Below are 22,790 nucleotides of genomic sequence, written 5' to 3' on the forward strand. Positions count from 1 at the left end.
TTAATACAAGCCCATCAACATTTAACTCTAGCCCAGTCTAGCCAAATATAACAGAATCCCAGAAGCCAGAGTTGGAACCACTAGTTGAGCAAAAGGCTGATTTTAGGATGTGTTTTTTCCAACCCAAAATATAAACCTCCCAGAAACAATCAACAGCAGCAATGAGCTGGATCATCCACGATAGGAGAAGTGCCAAGAAAACCCATGGGGTCGCTCAATGTATAGATTTGAAAACTCTAAAGCAGCAGGTAACAGATCAAGGATGTGCTAAATGTACACGTGCTGTGGGCAATACCCATGTTGACAATGAATCTTTGGGTAGCTTTCCAAGAGATAAACAAAGAGAACTTGCCTCAAACCTTACCAGACTCTGAGAGGAAGCTAGATTCTGGTACATACAAATGCCAAAGATTAATGGGTAATTGAATCAAGAGCAGTTTGGTTCAGCCTCAGGCAAAGCCTCAGGCAAAAGTTCAGTAAATGATATTTTGAAATGGAGAGTTAATATAATTTGTTGGGGGAGGGAACAAAGGCTTCTTTTTGGGGGGGGGACCATACACTGGTTTTATAGACCGTTTGACACATTTTCATCACACTGGTTAACATAGCCTTCCTGGCATTTTCTTAGTTATTGTGTTACGACATTTAAAACAAAGGCTTCTACCAGTAAAGCCACAGTAACTCTCTAAAGGAGATTTCTCAAGATCAGGAGAAAAATCCCCAAGAACAGTTCCCTCTCATTTCTCTCACTTTGTTCAGACCCTTAGTAAGACTCAAGCATCAAAAACAAACAAACAAACAAAACAGTCAAGGATGTAAAGGTTACGGGGTTAAACATGAAAGAGCATATGTAAGTTACAGTCGCATAGAAAATAAAACATACCAAACCAAGGACACACCTCAGTTTGCTTCAGAGAGGATATAACAACAGCCATCTCTACATTAAGCAGGAGCAGCAATCTGCTCAACCTTGCTTTAGACCTCAGTCATCTTGTGTATTGCAAAAATTAAAAGCCATAAGCTTTCTTGTCAAGCCTAGTTTGACAGTTGGCAGCTCTAATTCAGTCATTCCAAAGCCCCCCTAGCATAAGATCAAATAGAACCAATGGGGATAAATGCCATAACAGCTTTCAACAAAATCATGGATGTTGGACTCCAAGTTGAAAAAGGCTCTTTCCCAGAACCATTTTCTGAAAAGACAGCTCCCTAAACTGTTGACACAATCATTAATGGAAAAAGAGTCCTCAAAGGGACCAAACTAACCCAAATATTTAAAAGAAGTCAACAGAGACGATCAAAGGAAACAACTGGAAGACTAGCAGAAATCTAAGGGGAAAATATATGAATGGCTTCCTATGAGACTTAAGACAAAAAGAAAAGCAATAAAGGAAATTAATATTTCATTCTTGAAGAACATTAAAAAAGAAGAGAAGAAAGCATAACTTGAACTGCCCAAGAAGATTAACAACGCTCTGACAGGATGTCTGCAGCTTATTGAAAGGGGTGTACTTTCTAATGAAATATTTACCATATTTTCCATTGTTTCTGAGGCTGACAAATTTGCTAAGTTCTAAATTTCCAAAGCAAAGTTGTTAGCAAAGGTAGGAAGAATGGAGACCGAAGATCCCTTTCTGGCAAGGGAAAATACCCCCAGAAAAAGGGGAAAAACAGAGAAACAAGCTGAGCAAGGCAGAATAAAAGCAGTTTAGCTAACTTACTTTTAAACCAGCAGCTAACTTACTTATCTGAGCAGTTTCTGCTTTTTTTTTTTTTTTTTTTTGAGACAGAGTCTCACTATGTCACCCTGGGTAAAGTACTGTGGCGTCACAGCTCACAGCAACCTCAAACTCTTGGGCTTAAGTGATTCTCTTGCCTCAGGCTCCCAAGTAGCTGGGACTATAGGTGCCCACCGTAACCACTGGCTATTTTTTGTTGCGGTTGACATTATTGGTTAGCTGGCCCGGGCCAGGTACAAACACACCAACTTTGGTGTGTGTGGCTGGCACCATGACCACTATGCCATGGGTGCCGAGCCAGCAGTTCCTGCTTTTACTAGAAGCCTGGCCTGTAAGGGGTACAGCTTACAAATATCCCTGCTGGATCTGTAAACACTCTGAAGAGGTAATGGCCATAGATGAAGCTACCTGGGAGGCCTGGGGAGGAACATTAACCAGACCATTCCCCACCCAGTCAATAGTCAAAGCAAAAACCCATTGTGGGGATTTGTATTATGGCCAGGGCAGAGATCAAAGGAGATCTCTTCAGCTAAAGCCCTGAGACATGGGCAAGAGGGCCTATACCTTAATCATGGAGAAAATGCCTTCAGCTGGAGATCAGAAGACAATTTTCTTCCACTGATTCTTCAGAGGAGCTTGATGCTCTCACATCTGCTCCACAGAGAACTAAAGGGAATTAACCTCCCCACAGAAATCTGTGTGTGTGACCATAGACAGGAGGCTGTCCCACACTAGGCTCAGGTTTCAGATGTCTCAAGGCTGCTCAGACCCTTAAAGTTCATGATTGTAGATAGAATGAGAACTAACATGCTTACTCAGAGAAACTGATGACATTTTGTTCCCTTCCTCAGTTTACTTTCTAAGTCAAATGAGAAAATAGCCTTCGATAAAATGTGGGTGGAACAAACACTCAGGGCCGCTCACTGGAACCCAACAAGCTAACAGCGATCCCCTATGTTCTCACCTTTGAAAACTCTATTCTGCGTGTTGTGTCTGTTTATCTTGTGCTGCTTTTTAACTTTATTTTTCTTCAGTCAATAGCTGCCGGTTCCATGGGTCTTAAAGGCCCCTGCCCTGCCCCCTGGGGGAGGGGGGACCCCCAGCACAAGTAAAGACACCTACAGAAGTTATTTGGCTAAGTGAAAAAACCATGAAAGAGGATGAAATTCTGAGTGTTGTGAGAAGTTGTTCTTAATATTTTAAAAGATCCAACAGAACAGTTGGAGGAGTGACTTCTGACTCTCTAGTTGCCAAAACTAATATGACATCAGCAGAAGAGCTGGCCAAGAAGATGGAATCTGGAAAGTCTGTCTTTGTCCAAAAGAGAGGAAACAGTTTACAGCAACACCCCAAATAACAAAGGTGGTATAGGATAATCATCTTGGCATCAAATTACATATCAACCTGATCCCTGGAATAAATGCAAGAGCCAGAAGTGCAAGACATGAAACCCATCACTCCTATCTGATCTTCAGTGGAAATCAAGCGAGCAGTGTCCAGCTACCCAGAAATGCAGCAGGGATGCCATTTAACAGTGGCTCCTCTTGACAAGCTATTAGAAGTGCAAGGAACAGAGTATTTTATATTCTATAAAAATGAGACTTTTCTGGCAACATTAGGGTTTCAAATCCTTGAATCATAATTTCCTGATGATTTTTTGAAAGAGGTGTTTCAGACCCTTCATGAGATAAGAAATGCCCTTGTCCAGATAACCTGGAAAGAAATATATAACAGAGAACCATGATGGATGCAGGTTATGGACTCAGAGGATTTATGAAGTAATTCATTGGGTTCACTCTCAAATTTCATATACTAACGGGAAAGTCTTTGGTTTATGTGTTTAAGACTGTAGTTCACCATGGTTTTATAGAATGCATAAATTTTGAACTGTTAAATATTGATTTACTGTACAAGTATGGTGAAAATATGGACTTTATTCATTACTTTAATCCTAACACATCCTTTGCAACAGAAGGCCAATGCCTTTCTGCATCCACCCTAGCGGAGAGGGAAAGTCGTCTCAGGGTGGAAGATCTGGGCTTTGACCCTGGCTTGCCAGGCTGGATGGGCCATGGCAGACCACCCAGTCAAGTTCACTCATTTTACAGTTGAGTTTATACGAGCTTTGCCTTGGCTCAGAGAATGCAAATGACATTTCTGTGTGATCTTTGACTTCTGTTGCCGTATCCCTGTAGCTGAGTGCTAATTCTTATCCTTTGTGTGCCAGGTGTCTTCAAAGGAAACACCATCCTAAATCGGGGTGACCATCCAGCTGTTTTGGTTTAGATCCAAACCTTATTTTCTATTTGTTATTCACAAATGCTTCAAGTAAAGACAAAAACATCAAAAGAGAGAGGTTGGGAAGCAACACTGACTTCTGTACTTTAATTCTTTGTAAGGGGCCAGCTGACCTGAGAAGGGAATGGATGCCCTGGAGACTATTACAAGTTGTTTTTCCTTTCTCCTGAGCAACTGCTCTTGGAAAGGTAAAATCAGAGTCACCATGTAAATATAATGCATAGAGAAACATAGGCAACAAATTTATAATTTTAGCTTTCTTCATATGTATTATCTTTAAAAAAATTATTTTTTTTGTTCACTCCTGCTTTAAATAAAGAGTGGTGAGAGAAAACATTCCTCTTTTTTGTCTTTAAAATTGTTTTATTAAATCACAGATGTCCACCAGCTTCTTAACTCTCTACACACTTTTCAATGTCTTTAAAGGAAAAACATTAAGTCTTACTACACCAGAATCCTGGGTAATAGCTTTTAAAACACTTGGAGAGAAAATCTTTTAATTTTTTTTTTAATTTTGTTTTCAATTTCAGCTGGCTTTCACTCATCTTAGTTTGAATTTTTTGTTGTTTGTTTGTTTTGTTTTTTCTTTCTTCCTTTAGCGATTCTCTTGCCCTTTGCCTCCCAAGTAGCTGGGACTACAGGCGCCCACCACACTGCCTGGCTTTTTTTTTTTTTTTTTGTAGAGATGGGGTCTCACTCTGGCTCACTCGGCTCATGCTGGTCTCGAACCTCTGAGCTCAGACAATTCACCTGCCTCGGCCTCCCACAGAGCTAGGACTACAGGCATGCGCCACCACGCTTGGCCTAGAGAAAATCTTTTAAAAAGTTTCTTGTGTCACCTGAAAATTTAACAATTTAACCTTACCAAAGAAGGAATATTTTTATACTCTTACAAAGACCACCAGAAAGAAATAATAATTTTAAAAGCTAAAGAATCTGTTTTGAAGGTGGTTTCTTCTTTATGATCCTTCCTCCACAGTAAGGTAATGTTATGAAATAATCTAATCCACTCACAAAATGGCGCTGTGCCTCTGCTCCAGTGTCTTCAGCCACATCACTGTGTATTTATGCGTGTCTGAGATCAGAGTTTGCTTGGCGTGGCTATTCCCATCACCTGAGGCTGTTCTGCCACCTCTGGCTCTCACCCTCTCCTATTTACCCGGTGACGACCACCGCAGGTAGGAAGAACCTCAACACTGGCTCCTCTTACTTCCTCCACTGCCTCCTGGACTGCAGTGTTTTCCACCATATGATTCTTTGTCCCAGCAAAGTTTCCACTCCTCACTGGACCGTAGTTAGAATGTTGCCGGTTATAGCCACCTCGATAGTCCCCACCCAGACTCCTGTATGCAGGTCCTTCATCACCATATCTTCATCTTCCTCCTCCATACCCAGGGCTACCTCTACAATGGTTACTTCCAGGTCCTCCCCCATACCCATGATAGCCATCCCCAAATCCACACCCACCCTCACCACCGTCAGATCTTCCTCTAAAGTTAACATGTTAACATGGTCCTGGTTCTAAATTTCCACCACTGCCACCCCTGCCATGTGAATTCCCAAAACAACCTCTTCCACTCCTAGAACTTTGAACTTCCTTCCTTTCTTGTCTAGACAAAGCCTTGCTTCCTTCTGCCTTATGACCATTGATGGTGTGGTATTTCAGCAATACAGTTTTATCCATAGGATCATGGTCATCCAAAGTAACAAAGCCAAGGCTTCTTTTCTTTCCAGACTGCCTATCAGTAACTATCTCAATGGTATCAGTTCTTCCATATTCCTCAAGTAAATCGCTAAGGTGACACTCTTCATTATCTTCTTTAATTCCACCATCAAACAGCTTCTTCACAGTCACCATGGTTTTCCAGACTCCTCTCTCCTTACTGTTTTGGTTTAACCACACTCCCACAACTGATCAACTGAATTAGACCTTCTGGCCATGGCAGTTCCACCTCAGCCATGGATAAGAATGTCACAAAACCAAGTTCCCTGGATCTTTTGCTCAAGGGATCCCTCAAGACCACAGAGTCTGTAAGTTTCCCCCATTGCTCACAGTCGCTGCACAAACTGTCCTTCTGTGGTTTTGTTAGAGCATCATGGTGATGGGTCAAGGTAGTCACTGAAATAATTGAATGAAACAAATAGGAGTTTAGTAAGAAAGAAAGAGTTTGTTATTAATGACTTGTAAAGCAAACTAGGCCTCTTCCTAGTGCCTGCAGGCATCGTGGAGAAGGCAGTGCTTGGGTTTTATACACAACTTTTGAAGAATATCAGTTAAAAGCTTCCCAGGGTCCTGATTGGCTGTTCCCCAAACAACCCAAGTCAGTGTAGCCACATCTGTCTCTCCATGTCAGAAAGTCCCTGGGACATTAGCCTCTAGTTCAAGGGCAACCCGCTCACAAGGTTTCAATTTGCCCATTTCCATAATAGCCCAGGTCAGCCTGAACCAACCCAGTCCAAAATATATCCACCCTGCACAAGTCTAACAGTTTCAAATTTAAGCCACCATAAAGAGTTCACGAACTGTTCCTTTTCTCTCTTCATTGCAGGCTCATTCATGTCAGCCTGATTTCCCACAGCGAAGTGAGACGTCCCGGGGCTGCAGTGAGAACTGCCACTGCTTGACAAATACCCCCATTAGGAGCCCCTCCAGCAGAAACAGCACTGCTGCTTCTTGAGAACACAGTCTAGTCCATCTTTACCTAGGGAGAAGTCCGTCTGTCCCTCACTGTGAAGCGTGTCCCCTGTAGGTTTTTTTTTTTTTTTGTACATTTTCTTTTTTTTCTTTAGTTGACACATAATGATTATACATATTGTGGGATACAGAGTGACATTTTGATACATGCATACAATGTGTAATGATTAAGTCGGGGTTACTAGGTTATTCATCATGTCAAATATTTATCATTTATTTGTGTAAGGAACATTCAGGATCTGCTGTTCCAGCTTTTAGAAAACACACAATATAGAATTAACCATTTTCACCCTCTAGGGTTGCAGGACACCGGAATGCATTCTTCCTATCTAGCTGAAATTTGTAGCCATTAACGAAACTTTTTCTATCCTTCCTTCTCCCCCACTCTTCCTCCAGTAACCACAATTCTACCCTTTAATTGCGTAGGCTCAAAAAAAATTTCTTAAATTTCCACCTAAGAGGAAGAGCACTAGGTGTTTGTCTTTCTGTGGCTGATTGATTTTACTTGACATAATGTCCTCCAGTCTCATCCATGTTGTTTCAAATGAGAGGATTTCATTCCTTTTTATAAAAACATGGCTGAATAGTGTTCTATTGTGTGTCTATGTGTATACGCTACATTGTCCCTATCCATCCATCTGTTGGTGGACATTTAGGTTGAATCCATATCTTACTATTGTGAGCGGTGCTGTGACAAATGTGCAGGTTCAGGTATGTCTTTGATATACAGATTTCCTTTCCTTTACCCAATAATGGGATTGCTGGATTGTACACTCACATGGTAGTTCAATTTTTAGTTATTTGAGAGAACTGCATACTACTTTGTTTTTATTTTTTTAGAGATAGGAACTCGCTTTGTCATTCAAGCAGTGGTACCATCCATCACAGCTCACTGCAACCTGGAACTCCTAGGCTCAAGTGATCTTCCCACTTCAGTCTCTAGAGTAGTTAGGACCACAGGTAAGTATGGCCATGCCTGGTGATTAAAAAAAAAAATTGTTACGATACAGTCTGACTATGTTGCCCAGCCTGGTCTTAAACTCCTGGCCTCAAGCAACCCTCCTGCATCAGCTTCCCAACATGCTAGAATGGAAGGCACGAGACTTCTCAGCCTGCCCAGACTGTTTTCCACAATGGCTGCCCTAATTTACATTTCATTATCTTTGAAGCCTCTGGTCAAGTGTGGGGACTTTTTGATGGACTCTTCTGCAACTCCTACTGGAATTTCACTGGATGCATCACACAAGATTTTCTGAGAAATCTCCTGTCACAGTTTAAATTTCTTGAGCCAAACACTTGATACTTGGAAATCTGCCACCCCAAATTCCTCTGTAGATGTTTTGGCAACTTCTTGGATCATCAGCCTGGAGATTTGGGTATTATACTGCCCTCATTTGTTTGAACCAGCTTAATGTGGCAACATTGACTTCACTGAGGGACATTTTCTTCCTTTTCCACTCTAGGTCTCTCCTTACCATAGCTCTCCAAGTACTCATGTTTTTATTTTTAGATTTTGCTAATTGTGGTCCTGCTAATACCAAAATGTTCTACTGTCTTTCTTTGGCCGCTGCTTTCCTGAAAATGTAGAAGATCAACCTTTTCCTTCAATGTCAGTTCTTTGAGTTCTTTTCTTTGAGCCATCATGTCCCAATTAACTATTTTTTTCAGTAATTGTAATTGTGGGATGTATTTACAATTTGGACCAGTCTTTCACATTAAAAAAAATCTTCCACATGTGATAAACAATAGGACATTAGGCCTAATCCAACTCATGATAATAATAAACATAAAAACAGAACTTATACTAAAGAAAAAAATAGTACAACTAAGGGGTAAAGCCCCACCTTCTACCCATTAGTGTATAGTGGACTCAACTGGTCAAGTTATAGAGAGTAAATTAATATGGTGTGTCACAGTCCAAGTGGTGAAGATACAGCTTACACAGCGGGTCAAAATATACAGGTCAATCTTCTCTTGAGTACATGTGGTACATATCTGATCTATGAAAATTAGGTCAACTTAAGGAGATGGTGAATGTAGGGACATGGTCAATTATGGAGAGTCTACTGTACTTTTTTGCCATTTGTATGTCTTTTAAGAAATGCCTAATCAGATACTTTTCCCACTGTTTAATAGATTTTTTTTATGACTGTTGAGTTATTTAAGTTGTTCATATGTCCTGGATAATAGTCCCTTATTGGACATATGGTTTGAAAATATTTCCTACCGTTCTACAGGTTGTCTATTCACTCTGTTGGTTGTTTTTTTTTGCTGTACAGAAGACTTTTAGTTTGATATAGTCCTATTTATTTGTTTTTGTTTCTATTGCCTATGCTTTTGAAGTCATTGCCATAAGTATTCTTCTGGTAGCTGTATGGTTTTGGTTCTTATGTTTAAGTCTTTGCTCCATTTTGAATTGATTGTTGTATACAAATTTCTCTTAGCAGTTTATATGGTGTCCAGCATCGGCACAGGGAGGCACGTGCATAGCCCATCTCTTCTTCTTGGAGGCAGCCATTTTTTCTTAGATTTCAGGTTAGTTTCTTGCTGTGCAACCTCAGCTTTCTGAGTCGCTGAAGAAAAGTTACATTTTGTAGCTCATACAACTTTTAATTTTTGTTGTAAGGGTGAAGATGATAAGTTTCTGGATTTTTCCATTCTAAACAGAAGCTGAATTTCCCTGGATATATTTTTAATATAGAGCCCATAGTATCATTTAATGTGTTAAGTAAGAGAGAGAGAGAAGTCATGAGTGTCCCTCATATTTGGGGCCTGAGTGACTGGTAATAAATGGCCATCAAGTGTGTTAGGAAAAGCAGCTCCTTTGAATGGGAGATCAGAAATTTATTATTTTTCTTTTTGTTTTGGAGATAGAGTCTCACTCTATTGCCCAGGCTAGAGTGCCCTGGCTTCATAGCTCACAGTAACCTCAAACTCCTGGGTCAAGTAATCTTCCTGCTTCAGCCTCCTGAGTAGCTGGGACTATAGGTGCCTGCCACAACAACTGGCTATTTTTTCTGTTTTTATTAAACACAGCATCTTGCTCTGGCTCGGGCTTGTCCCAAACTCATGAGCTCACGTAATCCACCCACCCCCATCTCCCAGAGTGCTAAGATTACAGGTGTGAGCCACCTCACCCAGACCTCAGAAGCTTATTTTTGGACATGCATGTTGAGTTTTTGATGACCTTTCAATATCTAAGTAAAGATATTGAATAGGAAATTATATACAAATCTGAAGTTTGGACAAAAAGCTTGGGCTTGAGACACAAATTTGGGAAGCGCTAGCATACAGACTGATTACTAATGAAGAGAGTGAGGCCAGATGGCGGAAGACAAAGGTCTGACTCTAGCGTTCCCAAACATTGATAGGTCAGTATATTAGTTAGCTATTGCTTTGGAACAGATGACCACAAAATCTTTGGCATGCATCCATAAGGATTTATTACTCAGTCATCTATCTCCAGATTGGCTGGGATTCAGCTGATCTGGGCCAGGAATGGTTTCTTATCTCTAAGCTTCTGATGCATTCAGGTTTATTACATGAGGCTCTGATTCTCAGTGTCCATGGGATTGGGTCATATCCACTGGCTTCTGCTTATGTCACATCCATTAGTATTCCTTTGGCCAAAGCAATCACATGGCTAAGTCAAGAGCACAAATTAGGTAGGGAAGAATATTTTTCTACAGAAATGGGGAGAAGGCACAGATATTTGCTAAAACAATAATGTAATTACTACAGTCTCCACTTATTCAGAAACAATCACATTCTACTCACACGAATAGTTCACTAGCTATAGTTTCTGCCTTTCAGATTATCACATTCACTGAAAATCATATTACTGATTTTCCAGGGTCCTGTAACAGCTTATTTGCTACCTATAACTTGGTCCAATGGCAGTGGTCATATATTCTAGATTTTTTCTTTTAACCACAGCCCAATTCTAGGTACCAAGTACTGTATCAATAAGCTATTGCTATGTAACAAATAATGACAAATATTTGAATGCCAGATAATCATGTATTTATTTCTTGCTTACACACATATGTTGAGTAGGGTTTAGCTGCATAGTCTGAGGTCAATTAGTGATGATTTTTAGCTGGAACCAGATTTGCTTCACATATTCTTCTGTGCAGCCAGCATATTCTTCTCATGGAAAATCAAACCCAACTGTGCAAGCAAATTTCAAATCTCTCGTTTTTTCATGTCTGTTAACATGCATTGGTGAAAGAAAAACCTCACATTTAGGGGGAGGAGAGCAAGATGGTGGCTGAGTAACAGCTTCCTTGCATCTGGGCACCGTGAATCTGGGGAGATAAGACTCCAGGCATCTCTGGCTGGTGGGATCTGCCTATAATCATCCCTGTGAGGATACAGGGAGTCAGCAAGAGACTTCTGGACCCCAAGAAGAGGACAAAAACAGTAGAAAACTGGCAAGTGGTCACATGTGTTCAATTGGTCTAATCCTGCCAGCAACTGTAAGTACAGTAGCAGCGAGACTGCAAACCAGAAAGGCCTTACCTGTGAACTGTTTTGGCGTTTTTGGACTTGGCACTCAGTTGAACTGCCTTGGGGAGAGTTTGAGCAGGTGTGTGGAGAACTTTGGTCATTGTCTAGGACCCCAGTCTGAGCCGCTAAGCTGGATGGAGCTAATAGTATTTGGCTGTGGGCCACAGGGAGCCATTGGCAGAGAACTGCCTCAGCAAGGTCTGCCCTCAGGGTTGCAGAGCAAGGATCCGGCAGAGCTAGTAACCAAATGACTGAGCAGCCTAAAGGTGGGGTCTGAGCCGCCTTACAGCCCTAACCCTCTGGGGCAGAGTGAGATCGGTTTTGGCACACTGGGTAAGTGGATAGCCACTTCATCAGTGATTCCAGCGACAAGCACTTTCCTGGGAAAGCTTCTGCTTAGCAAGTTTAGAAGCTTAAAGTGCCTTTTAAGAGGGCTGAAGACACTTAGGGTGTCTACCCTGTGGGGTTTAAGAAATCAGCACAGGCCTCCAGTCATTTCACCATTGTGATTAACATCTCATACCCCAGAAGATCACCTGCTGCCCAGACAATATTCAACAAGATATATTTACTGCTTTGGTTTTGGTTGGTTTTTTTTTTTTTTTTTGGTTTGGTTGTTTTTTGTTTATTTTGATGTTGTTTTGTTTTTTAATTTCAACCTTTTCTGTACAGATTTTTTCTTTCTCAATTTTTCTAGTTTGAGTGCAATTTCCCATTGCTGCCTTTTTCAATAACTAGAACTTCATTTTTGATAGTGTTTCTATCCCTATTATTTGGTTTTTCACCCAATTTTATCCCATAAAGTTTTCTGTTTGCTTGTTTTGGTTTGATTTATAGCATTTTTGTCTTTCCTCTCTACTTGCTGGAGGTGGGGTACTGTGTCTGATCGGGTTAGCAAAGAGTTGCTGACCTCAAGGGAAACACCCAACTGGGCACCCCCAGAGGTTGGGATTTTTAAAGGTTGTGTCAAAGTACCCTACTGTACATCTATATTGCTCTGTCTCCCTCTTTCTGTGCCTCTCTTCTTTTTGTCAATATTCCTTTTACCCACCCCCTCTCCTTTCTCTATTTTCTTTTTGTTCTTTCCTTCTTTTTTTCATCCCTTCTTGCTCTTCAACCTTCTCATCCTTCTGGTCCTGTACCAAAAGGACTCATCGAAACCTTAGTCCACAGGCACGGGGACTTAAACAGCAATAGGAAGTGAAAGGAAAATTAGGGCAAGGAAACAGATAAAAGAAATCACACATGAGGAAGAATCAGCAGAAAACTCCAGGAAACATGAAGAACCAGTCCAGAACAACCCCTCCAAGGGACCATGAGGTAGCTACTACAGAGGATTCCACCTATAAAGAAATATTAGGAATGACAGAAAGGGGATTTACAATACACATGATGAAAACAATGAAGGAAATGATGGAAACAATGAAGGAAACTGCTAATAAAGTGGAAAATAACCAAAAGTAAATCCAAAAACAGAATCAAATAAGAGATGAACGATATGAAGAATATAGAAAGGATACAGCAGAGCTGAAGGAACTGAAGCAGTCAATTAGGGAACTTAAAGATGCAATGGAAAGTATCAGCAACAGGTTAGACCATGCAGAAGAAAGAATTTCAGAGGTAGAAGACAAAGTTCTTGAGATAACTCAGATAGTAAAAGAGGCAGAAAAGAAGAGAGAGAAAGCAGAATGTTCACTGTCAGAATTATGGGACTTTATGAAGCGTTCCAACATACGAGTTATAGGAATCCCAGAAGGGGAAGAAGAAGACCCAGAGGAATGGAAGCCATACTAGAGAATATTATAAATGAAAATTTCCCAAATATCACCAAAGATTCCAACACACTGCTTTCAGAGGGTATTGGACCCCAGGTCGCCTCAACTTTAACTGAGCTTTTCCAAGACACATTGTGATGAACCTGTCCAAAGTCAAGACAAAAGAAAAGATTCTGCAAGCTGCCAGGAGTAAGCACCAGTTGACCTACAGGGGCAAATCCATCAGAGTGACTGCAGACTTCTCTAATGAAACTTTCCAAGCAAGAACACAATGGTCATCTACCTTTAATCGACTCAAACAGAACAATTTCCAGCCCAGAATTATGTATCCTGCTAAGCTAAGCTTAAAAATTGACGGAGAAATCAAATCATTTACTGATATACAAACATTGAGGAAATTCGCCACAATAAGACCAGCTCTACAGGAAATACTTCAATCTGTTCTGCACACTGACCATCACAATGGATCAGCAGCAAAGTAAGAACTCAGAAATTAAAGGACAGAACCTAACCTCCACACAGATGTAAAAGATAAAACTAAGCAATGGACTCTCACAAAATAAGATGAATAGAATACTACCACACTTTTCAATTATCTCAATAAATGTTAATGGCTTGAATTCCCCACTGAAGAGACATAGATTGGCTGACTGGATTAAAAAACACAAGCCATCCATTTGCTGTCTGCAAGAAACACACCTGGCTTCAAAAGACAAATTAAAACTCCGAGTCAAGAGTTGGAAGACAATTTTTCAGGCAAATGGAATTCAGAAGAAAAGAGGAGTTGCAATCTTATTTTCAGATACATGTGGATTTAAAGCAACTAAAGCCAAAAAAGACAGAGATGGTCACTTTATATTGGTCAAGGGAAAAATACAGCAAGAAGATGTTTCAATTCTAAGTATCTATGCACCCAATTTAAATGCTCCCAGATTCTTGAAACAGACCTTACTCAGTCTGAGCAATATGATATCCGATAATACCATAATAACAGGGGACTTTAACACTCCTCTCACAGAGCTGGACAGATCCTCTAAACAGAAATTAAACAAAGATATAAGAGATTTAAATGAGATCCTAGAACAATTGTGCTTGATAGACGCATATAGAACACTCAATCCAAAAGATAAAGAATATACATTCTTCTCATCACCCCATGGAACATTCTCCAAAATTGATCATATCCTGGGACACAAAAAAAATATCAACAGAATACAAAGAATTGAAATTTTACCTTGTATCTTCTCAGACCATAAGGCACTAAAGGTGGAACTCAACTCTAACACAAATGCTCGACCCCACATAAAGGTATGGAAATTAAACAATCTTCTGTTGAATAACAGATGGATGCAGGAAGAAATAAAACAGGAAATCATTAACTTCCTTGAGCATAACAACAATGAAGACACAAGCTACCAAAACCTGTGGGATACTGCAAAAGCAGTTTTGAGAGGAAAACTTATCGCTTTAGATGCCTGCATTCGAAAAACAGAAAGACAGTGCATCAACGAATTCACAAGACATTTTATGGAATTAGAAAAAGAAGAACAATCTAAGCCTAAACTCAGCAGAAGAAAAGAAATATCCAAAATCAAATCAGAGATCAATGAAATTGAAAACAAAAGAATCATTCAGAAAATTAATGAAACAAGGAGTTGGTTTTTTGAAAAAATAAATAAAATAGATAAACCATTGGCCAGACTAATGAGAAATAGAAAAGTAAAATCTTTAGTAACCTCAATCAGAAATGATAAAGGGGAAATAACAACTGATCCCACAGAGGTACAAGAGATCATCTCTGAATACTACCGGAAACTCTATGCCCAGAAATTTGACAATGTGAAGGAAATGGATCAATATTTGTAATCACATACTCTCCCTAGACTTAGCCAGGAAGAAACAGAGCTCCTGAACAGACCAATTTCAAGCACTGAGATCAAAGAAACAATAAAAAATCTTCCAACCAAAAATGCCCTGGTCCAGGGCGGCGCCTGTGGCTCAGCAGGTAGGGCACCAGTCCCATATGCCAGAGGTGGCGGGTTCAAACCCAGCCCCGGCCAAAAAAAAAAAAAAAATGCCCTGGTCCAGATGGCTTTACACCAGAATTCTATCAAACCCTCAAGGAAGAGCTTATTCCTGTACTGCAGAAGTTATTCCAAAAAATTGAGGAAGAAGGAATCTTCCCCAACACATTCTATGAAGCAAACATCATCCTGATACCAAAACCAGGAAAAGACCCAACCAAAAAGGAGAATTTCAGACCAATCTCACTCATGAATATAGATGCAAAAATTCTCAATAAAATCCTAGCCAATAGATTACAGCTTATCAACAAAAAAGTCACACATAATGAGCAAGTAGGTTTCATCCCAGGGATGCAAGGCTGGTTTAACATACGCAAGTCCATAAACGTTATCCACCATATTAACAGAGGCAAAACTGAAGATCATATGATCCTCTCAATAGATGCAGAAAAAGCATTTGATAAAAACCAGCATCCTTTTCTAATTAGAACACTGAAGAGTATAGGCATAGGAGGCACATTTCTAAAACTGATTGAAGCTATCTATGACAAACCCACAGCTAATATTTTACTGAATGGAGTAAAACTGAAAGCTTTTTCTCTTAAAACTGGAAGCAGACAAGGTTGTCCTCTGTCACCTTTACTTTTCAACACAGTGCTGGAAGTTCTAGCCAATACAATTAGGCAAGACAAGGAAATAAAGGGAATCCAAATGGGAGCAGAGGAGGTCAAACTCTCCCTCTTTGCTGATGACATGATCTTATACTTAGAGAATCCCAAAAACTCAACCACAAGACTCCTGGAAGTCATCAAAAAATACAGTAATGTTTCAGGATATAAAATCAATGTCCACAAGTCAGTAGCCTTTGTATACACCAATAACAGTCAATATGAGAAGCTAATGAAGGACACAACTCCCTTCACCATAGTTTCAAAGAAAATGAAATACCTAGGAGTATACCTAACGAAGGAGGTGAAGGACCTTTATAAAGAAAATTATGAAATCCTCAGAAAGGAAATAGCAGAGGATATTAGCAAATGGAAGAACATACCATGCTCATGGATGGGAAGAATCAACATTGTTAAAATGTCTATACTTCCCAAAACAATCTACCTATTCAATGCCATTCCTATCAAAATACCAACATCGTACTTTCAAGATTTGGAAAAAATGATTCTGCGTTTTGTATGGAACCAGAAAGAAACCCGTATAGCTAAGGCAGTTCTTAGTAACAAAAATAAAGTTGGGGGCATCAGCATACCAGACTTTAGTCTGTACTGCAAAGCCATAGTGGTCAAGACAGCATGGTACTGGCACAAAAATAGAGACATAGACACTTGGAATCGTATAGAAAACCAAGAAATGAAACTAACATCTTACAACCACCTAATCTTCGGTAAACCAAACAAGAACATACCTTGGGGGAAAGACTCCGTATTCAACAAATGGTGTTGGGAGACCTGGATATCCACATGTAAAAGACTGAAACTGGACCCACCGCTTTCCCCACTACAAAAATTGATTCAAGATGGATAAAGGACTTGAATTTAAGGCATGAAACAATAAAAATCCTCCAAGAAAGCATAGGAAAAACATTGGAAGATATTGGCCTGGGGAAAGACTTCATGAAGAAGACTGCCATGGCAATTGCAACAACAACAAAAATAAACAAATGGGACTTCATTAAATTGAAAAGCTTCTATACAGCTAAGGAGATGACAACCAAAGCAAAGAGACAACCTACACAATGGGAAAGGATATTTGCATATTTTCAATCAGACAAAAGCTTGATAACTAGGATCTATAGAGAACTCAAATTAATCCACATGAAAAAAGCTAACAATCCCATATATCAATGGGCAAGAGACATGAATAGAACCTTGTCTAAAGAAGACAGACGAATGCCTAACAAACATATGAAAAAATGTTCACCATCTCTATATATTAGAGAAATGTAAATCAAAACCACCCTGAGGTACCATCTAACCCCAGTGAGAATGGCCCACATCACAAAATCTCAAAACTGCAGATGCTGGCGTGGATGTGGGGAGAAGGGAACGCTTTTACACTGCTGGTGGGACTGCAAACTAGTACAACCTTTCTGGAAGGAAGTATGGAGAAACCTCAAAGCACTCAACCTAGACCTCCCATTTGATCCTGCAATCCCATTACTGGGCATCTACCCAGAAGGAAAAAAATCCTTTTATCATAAGGACACTTGTACTAGACTGTTTATTGCAGCTCAATTTACAATCACCAAAATGTGGAAACAGCCTAAATGCCCACCAACCCCAGAATGGATTAACAAGCTGTGGTATATGTATACCATGGAATACTATTCAGCCATTAAAAAAAAAAGAAGACTTTACATCCTTTGTATTAACCTGGATGGAAGTGGAAGACATTATTCTTAGTAAAGCATCACAAGAATGGAGAAGCATGAATCCTATGTATTCAATTTTGATATGAGGACAATTAATGATAATTATGGTTATGGGGGGGAGGAATAGCAGAAAGAGGGAAGGAGGGAGGAGGTGGGGCCTTGGTGTGTGCCACACCTTCTGGGGGCAAGACATGATTGCAAGAGGGACTTTACCTAACAAATGCAATCAGTGTAACCTGGTTTATTGTACCCTCAATGAATCCCCAACAAACAAACAAACAAAAAAAAACAACCTCACATTTAAGCCCAAAAGTAGCTCAGGGAAGGTTTTCAAAGTCCAGTCAGTTTACCATTCTACCCTGGCTTTCACTTTCTTCTTGTAGGTTTATCTAGAAATTAATAACTCACTAGAGCTGCTCCACTCTTTCCTGAGCATGTGTGCAGCCTTGTTCATGCACGCGGCCTTCCAGGCTGTGTGGAAAAGGTGAGATCTTACCAAGTCTCACATTGGCTGCCTTATTTCCCTGATTTACTCTTAAATTTCTGGACAGTCTGCTGTTTTTTTGCTTATTCCAACCAGCACCGAGACCTTAGGATAGTTGCAATGTCAGCCTTCTCTGTTTACCACTGAGACCACTATTTCTTCTTTTTTTTTTTTTATTGTTGGGGATTCATTGAGGGTACAATAAGCCAGGTTACACTGATAAGACCACTATTTCATGACTATATCCAATAGATTTCTCAGAAGAGAGCTGCCAAGTATAATCTATGGTAGACTTGTGAGTCTAGACATTTAATTGAGGAAAAAAAAAAAAACTCACAAAACCTTTGGATGGATGTTACAAATTGCAATTTGCTAAAAGACCTTAAAGCTGGATGCTTTGGTTAACTGTTTCCAAGTGATATTTAAGCAAAATATGGAAAGTTCGTTATAAAGAAAAAAGTTAACTACCACTGTTAGGCTTTTAGATTAATTTACATAGTAGTTTTTCAAAAGACTTAAACATTTCTAAAATTTGATTGGTAATGAAAAACACAAAGAGAACATAGAAGAGACTTTTACTTCCAGAAAAATGGGGCAGAAATACTTTTCACTAACTCTCCAACTAAATGTAGCTAAACACATTGGTTGTTCTAAATGAAACAAACATAAGACTCTGAAAAAGTAGAGAGAGAAGGGAAGAGGGCAGATTAGCTAGAGATCTCAGAATCTGTGTAGTGATGTGGTGATACTTTTCCTGGGTTTTCTTTTTACCTCGTACATTCCATACTAGGGAACCTAGAAGCTGTTGCAGAAATCCAAAATGCCAAAACAACCAAATTACTAAAGTGAAAACATTCTCATCAATTGAAAATGATCAGAAAACTTTTCGCTACCTATGAGCTCAGAGATGCTCTGGGGCCAGCTTGGACTTTTCTCCAAGAAATGGGAAAGACAATGCCCCGCAATGGTGCAAGGTGGAAAGACAAAGCTCCTCCAGAAGGGCGTTTCTCCAGTTCAGTGTCACCATCCTAGTTACGGCAAAAACACAGCATAGGCCCAAAGTTTCCCTCAGTAGGGAAAAGATCATTGAGTCTCTAACTGTCCTGGTATCAGGGCCATTGAGTTTCAATGCCCCATGCCCTCCTTCCTTCTCTGTAACCACAAGGACTATTTTAATATTTTTGTGGTAAGTCATTAAAAGGAAGTTGGCAACTCATGAGAAAAATGAGGATTTTTCAAAAGTTACAAAATCTTATAACATTTTTATTATAATTCCTTATAGGGTTACAATTGGAAATCCATTTGTCTTCCATAACTCACTTCTGTTTCTCAGTGTGTTGCTTAAAAAACTTCCTATTTTTCAAACTTCCACCTTTAGAGAAAGAGCATCTTTTCTAAAAGAAAGTCCCCTTCTTTTCCCATAGGCTTGAATAATGAATTTCCTCCATCACAAGAAGAATTATTAGTGAGGACTTTCAGACACACACACAAAGGTGGAGCCTGTTGCTAAGAACCTGTGTCTGGTTTCTTTATATTTCTTTAAGAAAATGAGTTAATATATTAGCAATGAAATTTTGCAACATGCAAATATTCCCATTGTCTTCATAAGTCCAGAAGGTCAAGGGCAACAGAGCCCATGTCTAATACGCCCAGGAGCCCAGACCATCTCAGCAGAATATGGAAAGAGACTGAAAAACCATATCATGAGTAAGCACCCACCTCTAACCTACATAAGAAGTTGGAAGTGTGGGGAGGCAGGGAAAGGAAAGGTCTGGGGAAGGAGTTGTTGAGGGCTGTAGCAATTCTCCTCCCATTCTCCTGGTCAAGGGTGAGGGGGAAGCACCTGAGACCAGGAAAGAGAATTTTCAGACAACTCTTCTGAGATTCTGACACTCATCCTAAGTGTTTGGGGAGCAAGAGTTCTTGTACTAGAAGCTGTAGCTGCAAGGGCCTCAGGCAGCAGAGAAAAGAAAGAACCAGGGATGGCCAGGTGTGGTGGCTCAACCTATAATCCTAGAACTCTGAGAGGCCAAGGCAGCTGGATTGCTCAGTGTGGGAGTTCAAGACCAGGCTGAGCAAGGTATGACCCATCTCTACTAAAAATAGAAAAACTAGCTGGGCATTGTGGCAGGTACCTGTGGTCCCAGCTACATTGCTCAAGCCTAGGAGTTTGAGTTGCTATGAGCCATGAAGATGCCACAACACTCTATCCAGGGAGAAAGAAAGAAAGGAAGGAAGGGAAGGAGGGAGGGAGGGAGGAATGAAGGAAGGAAGGAAGGAAGGAAGGAAGGAAGGAAGGAAGGAAGGAAGGAAGGAAGGAGGGAAGGAGGGAAGGAGGGAAGGAGGGAAGGAGGGAAGGAGGGAAGGAGGGAAGGAGGGAAGGAGGGAAGGAGGGAAGGAGGGAGGGAGGGAGGGAGGGAGGGAGGGAAGGAAGGAAGGAAGGAACGAACGAACCAGGGCTGCCCTGAGGGCAGCTGCACCTCCATCAGCAGTGGGGTGGTTTGCATGTAGAAGTTCCATCTCATTACACATGACCTTCCTATAAACACTAATAGCTCCATCAGCCAACACAACTGTCTATGAAGACTGTCCATGTCCCAACCGCCTCAAGCAGTCTAATGAATAGCCCAGCAGAGAGAGAAACAAAACTTTGTTTTTTTTTTGGTAGAGACAGAGTCTCACTGTACCGCCCTCCGGTAGAGTGCCGTGGCATCACACGGCTCACAGCAACCTCTAACTCTTGGGCTTACGTGATTCTCCTGCCTCAGCCTCCCGAGCAGCTGGGACTACAGGCGCCCGCCACAACGCCCGGCTATTTTTTGGTTGCAGTTTGGCCAGGGCTGGGCTTGAACCCGCCACCCTCGGCATATGGGGCCGGCGCCCTACTCACTGAGCCACAGGCACTGCCCGAGAAACAAAACTTTGTTCAGGAAACATTTTAGACATACATCCAACCCATGCCAAACTAATTAATTCAAGGGATTTCATGGAACGGCTGCTTGGAGGTGAAGGAGCTTAGGAAATTTCAACCCAAAATACAACTCCATGGTATAAAGAGTATTTTGAATTAAAGGCCCCTGGAGATCAACAGGCCCCTGGAAGGGCATAAATCAGAAGGCCCCATCAGAAAGGACAATTGACTTCCCTTCCTCTCCCTATTATCTCAATATATTACAGAAAAGAAGATCAAGAATGCAACCACATATACCACGATTTATTAATCCATTCATGGGTCAATGGGCACTTGGGCTTCTTCCATGACATTTATGTTCTATGTACTTAAAAAAAAAAAAAAAGAATGCAACCACACCTGGCCCACATCATTTGAAATATAATACCTGTCCTTCAAGTTAATTTACAAGCCAATCTGTTTCCCTCATCCATTCATTCTCCCAAGTATCTAGTCATCCTCTTTAGTGATCATTTATTACCCCTAAACAGAATTACCTCTATTCTTCATCTGTCCCTCCCTGCTAAAAGGAGGATATATAATTTCTGGGCCCCATTGGGATATTGGGTCATTACTCTATGATTCTTCTCGGACTCATGGTAAATAAACTTCTTTTTATTTTATTAATCTACTCAATTGTTAGTTGATCTTTCAGTGAACTTTCAGGGGGAAAAGGAGGTTTCCCCTCACTCCCACAGAAGGCTGAAACCACTGGTTCTAGTTTTTTCATTTCCCCTCTGTAATGTCATCTTTTATCATAATAACTGTTTCTCTTCATTATCAGTAGGCATAGACTCATGGAGATTAGTCTTAAAACTTAGGCTTAAATGCTTTGTTCAAATGAGTACATTGATAGGTTACTATCAGACATTTTCCAGTGGTCTTTCTGAGGAAAACAGTTATTCTGAAGTAAAGTAACATCATGCTGTATTTTATGTGCCCTTTTTGTCTTTTACTGAATGGACGAAACCAACCTCAGCCTCCGCCCACTCTTGTATTTTTCCTCAAGCAAAAAGGAGAACTGCCCTCACTTTTTCAGAAATGTATCTTCCTCTGACATGCTGCAGGGCTTCTGTATTTTGGGTTTCTTAAACAAAATTTTATTTTTAATTATTAAAGGTACATAGTAGTTGTATATCTTTATAGGATACATGTAATATTTTGATAGAGGCATATGATGTGAATTAATCAAACCAGGGTAATTGGGATACCCACCACCTCTGGCATTTAACATTTCTTTGTGTTAGGAGCACTCCAATTATACTCTTTAAGTTATTTTAAAGTTTATCTTAATTCACTACTTTTAGTCACTTTGTTATACTACTAAATATTGTTTATTCTAAAATCTAAGTGTATTTTTGCATCACCATACCAGATTGTAGGTTGCACTACAAGGCCATAGTGGTCAAGACATTAACCATCCTGACTTTATCCTTCCTGCCTGGCACCCTTCCCAGCCTCTGCTAACCATCATCATTCTACTCTCTGTCTCCATGAGACCAATTGTTTTTTATCTCCCACTTATGAATGAAGAACAGATGAGATATGATCACTCTCTACTTCAAGATTTTTCTTTTTTAAGCACCAAAAGAGACAAAGAAAAACTTTATCTTTCTCTGGTGCACCCCTTTAATAAAAAGGTTTGTTCTGTGAAATTTGGATTTAGTCAAAAGGCCACCACCAAAGATTCAGAAGGCCATGTGTGGCTGCCAGGCCTCAGGTTCCCACTCTGTCTGCTTTCTTCTGGGTTTTCAGTTCCTGTTTCTCTGGCCACCAAGGAGCAGGGATTGCTGATGCCACTTTATAAAGTGAACTTGCTCACACTTTCACATGAAATTTACTAGCAGGGAACTTTAACAAATGGAAGAACATGCCATGCTCATGGCTGGGAAGAAGCACATTGTTAAAATGTCTATACTTCCCAAAGCAATCTACT

General features: G+C 40.3%; 1 pseudogene; it reads right to left on the minus strand.

Annotated features, from left to right (window-relative positions):
• LOC128573503 (heterogeneous nuclear ribonucleoproteins A2/B1-like) overlaps window positions 1-22,790 on the minus strand; it is a 30,395-nt pseudogene that overhangs the window by 2,290 nt on the left and 5,315 nt on the right.

The sequence above is a fragment of the Nycticebus coucang genome, chromosome 21 (assembly GCF_027406575.1).
Source record: "Nycticebus coucang isolate mNycCou1 chromosome 21, mNycCou1.pri, whole genome shotgun sequence".
NCBI lineage: Eukaryota > Metazoa > Chordata > Mammalia > Primates > Lorisidae > Nycticebus > Nycticebus coucang.